The sequence below is a fragment of the Micromys minutus genome (genome assembly GCF_963924665.1).
Source record: "Micromys minutus genome assembly, chromosome: 1".
In the NCBI taxonomy this organism is placed as follows: domain Eukaryota; kingdom Metazoa; phylum Chordata; class Mammalia; order Rodentia; family Muridae; genus Micromys; species Micromys minutus.
This window is the reverse complement of record NC_137969.1, coordinates 120,823,622-120,828,715: the sequence shown is the minus strand read 5'-3', so window position 1 is coordinate 120,828,715 and position 5,094 is coordinate 120,823,622. Positions and strand designations below refer to the sequence as shown.

Genomic DNA, 5,094 nt, shown 5'->3' with positions numbered 1-5,094 from the left:
ACAACCTCTGCACCATCCACTACCTTCGTTTCTCCTGCACAGGTTCACTTCCGGAAAGAGTCCAGAGTCTTCCTACCAATCCCAGGCAGGCTGCTTACTGGGAGTAGAAGCTATGGGTTCCTACGCTGATTGTTTTTCGCTTGGACAACATTTGCTTTTACAAACAGACTCCAACAGCTCTGAAGTCAACCCCAGGATCTTCATAACAGGCCACTATATTGTTTTTGTTTCCTGTGCTTTTAACTTCCTTGTCATAATATTTTCCTGCGTTCATGGTGCCGCTAGCCCACAGACCCGAGTAATATACTGTCCCTTGGCACCAGCCAAAACTGTTTCATCCAACTTCAGTCATGACCAGGCTGAGGGGTTCTGTAGAAGCTATTTAGAAAGTTGAGACAATGGGACTGGTGAGATGGGACAGCAGTTAAGGGCACCAACTTCCTTCCCAGGTGACCCAGGTTTGATTGTCAGCATCCACATGATAACCCACACAATCTATAACTCCAGTTCTGGGGGACCCAGAACCTTTGTCTAGCCTTTGTGGGTGCATACATATAGGCAAAGCACAAACACCCACACACACACACAAAACAATGATTTTTAAAACTTTTAGTAAAGAAGTTAAGAATCAGTGTCACATGAATGCAAGGTGTGGCTTTAGACATGCCATATGGCTTCCATACAGGGAACTCCAAGGTAAGAATGGCTTGGAAGAAGCCAATGCGTCCTGAAAGCAACCAGGAAGCGGGTGTGTACCACGCAGGGAGGAAGAAAGTGTGTGTGGCATGCTGAGCCTCCTTCACTTAGGCCTCCTAAGTCGACCACTCAGAGAATACATGGCCATAAGCCTTGCTTCCATCAGACTCCTTCCCTCTTCCATGGCAAAGCTGTCCACACTGCTGTTCCACACAATGACCAGACAACCCTAGTCCCGGTTGCTGTCACCGACCCCGCAGCCTGACTGTAGCACTCAGCACATACCTCACCCACTACAAGTGAACACGATATGGGTTGACAGGTGCGTGACAGTGGGAGCTGCTCTCGGCACAAGCACGTACGGCAAAGGCAAGAATAACAGGAGCGCTGTCCCGTCCAACATCCAGGCCCGGGAGAAGTTAGCGCTCTACGTGTATGAATATCTGCTCCATGTAGGAGCTCAGAAATCGGCTCAGACATTTTTATCAGAGATAAGATGGGGAAAAAAAAACCATCACATTGGGGGAGCCGCCAGGATTCTTACATTCTTGGCGGTGTGTGTTTTGAGATCTCTACTGTGCAGCTCCAGAGAGACGGGAAACCTGTGAACACTCGAGCGAAGCAAAAGCCTTCCATGATTACAGTGCTGCAACAGCTCCCAGCCCCATGCTAGGAAACATGCCCCCAGGAGATGGCATGCCAGTAGGTCCCATGCCACCAGGGTTCTTTCAGCCTTTTATGTCACCTCAGTACCCTGGAGGCCCAAGGTCCCCATTGAAGATACCTAATCAGGCACTTGGAGGTGTCCCAGGAAGTCAGCCATTACTCCCCAGTGGAATGGACCCAACACGACAACAAGGACATCCAAATATGGGTGGACCAATGCAGAGAATGACTCCCCCAAGAGAAATGGTGCCCTTAGGACCACAGAACTATGGAGGTGCAATGAGACCCCCACTGAATGCTTTAGGTGGCCCTAGAATGCCTGGAGTGAACATGGGTCCAGGTGGTGTTAGACCTTGGCCAAATGTGAGGAGCCAAATGCGGACGCCTTTACAAGATGGCGCTGGCTCCCTCACGGTTTGAGGTAAACAACTCCATATATAGTAATGCTCTTGTCAGCTAAGGCGCTGCACCCTGCTCATGTGCAGTAAATAACCTATCTCCGGCCAATCCTGAGGCCTCTGGTGTCAGCAGACTGGTGACAACCAATCATGGCAAGCCCGTATGCGCTTCTCCCTATATAAGCGGACAGCCAGGGTAGTTTGGGCCCCCCTTGCTTCCTGCTCTCCCCTTCAATCAAGAGGCTCCCACAATAAAGCGTGATCTGAGAAGAATTCTCTGGTGGTGGTCATCTTTCCTCGCTGGTCGAGGAGCGCGCTGAAGCCAAACCCAACAAATGCCAATTCAATACCCTACTCCTTGGTGTCTCCTTGAAATTATGTAGGCCCTCCAGGAGGTGGGGGACCACTGGGAACACCCATCAAGCCTAGTCCAGCAGATTTAACCAATTCTGGAGACAACATGTATACTTTAATGAATGCAGTACCTCCTGGGCCTAACAGACCTGATTTTCCAATGGACCCTGGATCAGACGGACCCATGGGTGGATTAGGAGAAATGGAGTCCCATCACATGAATGGCTCTTTAGGCTCAGGAGATATGGACAGTATTTCCAAGAATTCTTCCAATAATATGAGTTTGAGTAACCAGCCGGGCACTCCAAGGGATGACAGCAAAATGGGGGGCAATTTCCTAAACCCCTTTCAGAGTCAGAGCTACTCCCCCAGCATGACCATGAGTGTGTGATCCATCACCGAGTCTCCTCGTGAAAACCACCGTGAGTCAGCCCATCACAAAACTACCACGGAAGAATCTACTCATCGTGTAGAGTTAGACAAAGGACTCTCAGACGACCAGACCACTTTTTAGTTCCTGCTCTCTCCTCTATTTTGAGAAGAAAGCGGGTCCACATACGGTTCAAGCAACTGTACGGAGGGGCACGTTAGCATTGCCCCCAACTGAATTGCGATGATTATCTGTGTGTACGTGTGGGGAAGAGAATGCATCCTATGTGCAGATCTGTGTGCACATATATGCATACGTGCATTGACCCACAGGACATTGTAAGATATTATCACATGACATCTTAAATAGAAGTAAGTAGGGACTTTTATTCCATCCTTTTTTTCACGTTTACATTTTAATTATTAAAGATCGCGCCTGCCCTTCCTGGGGGCGGGGGAGGGGGACGCGATAGTCTATCTTTACCTAAGAGCGCTCTGAGTATGAGATTTGGACGGTATCAGAAGCGCTGATGACTAATGGTAACTGTAAAGCATCAGGTGTTGAAAGGCGTTCTTACATCCAAAGTATTAACCAAACAAACACTGTACAATATTATAAATGTGCTGATGCTAAAATGTCACTATTTTAGCTATTCAATTCTTTGGAGTACTAGGCCCCTCCTATTTTTTTTTATGATCTTAATGACTAGGATAGCACTAATATTTTGATTGTGTTTTACATTTTATACTGTGCACGAGACTAAAGCCTCAAACGGTCCCCACTGACCCAAGAGGAATTCTGGAGTCTCCTCCCTGATTGCCCTCTTTTCTCAGGAAGAATTCTTTCTCCTGAAAGAGAAGGTGCTCTGATTCACAAAGGAGGAGAGGAGAGCATTGAGAGGAGGAGGAAAATAAACCGCAGAGATTTGGAGTTTGGGACTTAGGAGCTGGGGCGCGTTGGGGCGCAGAGAGGGGGACCCTTTATCATCACGCACTGTGTGGATCTGCCCTCTGTTCTGCTCTGCAGGAGACAGGAAGGAGCGGGATGACTTCCTATTATCTGCAACTGAGCGGCGCTTCTCAAGTCCCGGCACCGCTCTGAGGCTGAACCAGCCATGAATCACTCAGACACTGATGCTCTGAGGAGGCGACCTGAGCATCGTTCTGCCCCTTCACTGCAGCGAGCACTACTTCTAAGTCGTTATGCGATTTTGTCCAAAGGATTTCACAGGCAAGACAGGTGGACATCAAACCAGCTTTTCCTGATTTCAAGTTGAGTAGTCATTCTGTGTGTGTGTGTGTGTGTGTGTGTGTGTGTGTGTGTGTGTGTGTGTGCACGCGCGTGCGCGTGTGTTTTAATGAGGTCACTTAAAACATGATTTTAAAAGAAATTTTAAGGATTTGTTTGGGGTTTTTTGTTTGTTTGTTTGTTTTGTTTTTGTATATACACGTATATATGCATGTGAATGGAGTTGCTTATTGTGGCCAGAAGAGGGCGATATACCGCTTGGTTGTGGAATTATCAGTTGGTTGTGAGCTACAGAACGACAGACAGAACTCAGGTCCTCTGTAAAAATAGTATATGCTCATAACTGCTGAGCCATCACTCTAGCCCCTAAAACATACATTTCAAAATGCTGCTGGGTCTGGTAGTACTGGCTTGTAACTTCATCCACTGTGATGACTGAAGTAAGAGAATCCTAAGTTCAAGCTCTTCCAGGGAAGACCTGACTCAAAACACGAAGAGAGGTCTGGGATAGGGGGCTTGGCTAGCATGCATGGAGTCCTATGTTCAGCACTGAGGACTACGGCCAGGAGATGATGCTAGCCATTTCTTTTAAGCAATAGATAATTTTCACAGAGCCAAAATGATAGAAACAATAACATAGTCAGATATATAACAAACATCCTACAACAGCGAAGATTTCAAAACTGGACTGTAGTTCCTGACTTTATAAATGCTCCAAATCATGTCAACCATGCTACTCTTAAAAGTACTGTTAAAGGGAATTGTGCTCACCAAATCCACTCTTAAGTGGATTCCCATAGAAATCAGTACAACATCATATTGGTAAATGCCATTCCCCATAGCCGAAAGGTGGAAGTGACCCAGACATCTGACAGCGGACAAGAGACCAATGCGGTGTGACACACATCCACACACTGAGTTCATCCAGCAGCAAAAACAGGGTCCTGCAACCAGCATTGCTTAGAGCCACACGACAGCAACCGCCTGGCGTCCTGTGGTTTGCACTACACAGACCAGTCTCCGCAGACACACAGTAGATCGTGAGGCTATTGCAAATGGCCGTGAGCTGTCTGACGGGGGCAGTGGATAGATTTTAAAGCAGGATCACAGTGATGATTGTCCCTCACTCAAAATCATTGAATTATTGTTTAATAAAATACAAATTCAGCCTTAAAAACTATCAAGAAGAAAGAAAGGAAGGAAGGAAGGAAGGAAGGAAGGAAGGAAGGAAGGAAGGAAGGAAGGAAAGAAGGAAGGAAGGAAGAAAGGAAGAAAGAAACAAAAAGGGGGAAGGTTAAAAAATAGGTGTGCCGTCCATCCTGATGGACCCAGAATAGATTAATGAAACTGGCTTCGCGAGTG

The 5,094-nt window shown here is 47.1% G+C and overlaps 1 pseudogene across 1 annotated transcript; it reads left to right on the top strand.

Annotated features, from left to right (window-relative positions):
* The first annotated feature begins 1,392 nt into the window (after positions 1–1,392).
* LOC308414470 (single-stranded DNA-binding protein 2-like) lies at positions 1,393–2,555 on the top strand (annotated as a pseudogene). The gene is made up of 2 exons: positions 1,393–1,725; positions 2,083–2,555. The product of its transcript is annotated as a single-stranded DNA-binding protein 2-like (transcript).
* Positions 2,556–5,094: the final 2,539 nt, after the last annotated feature.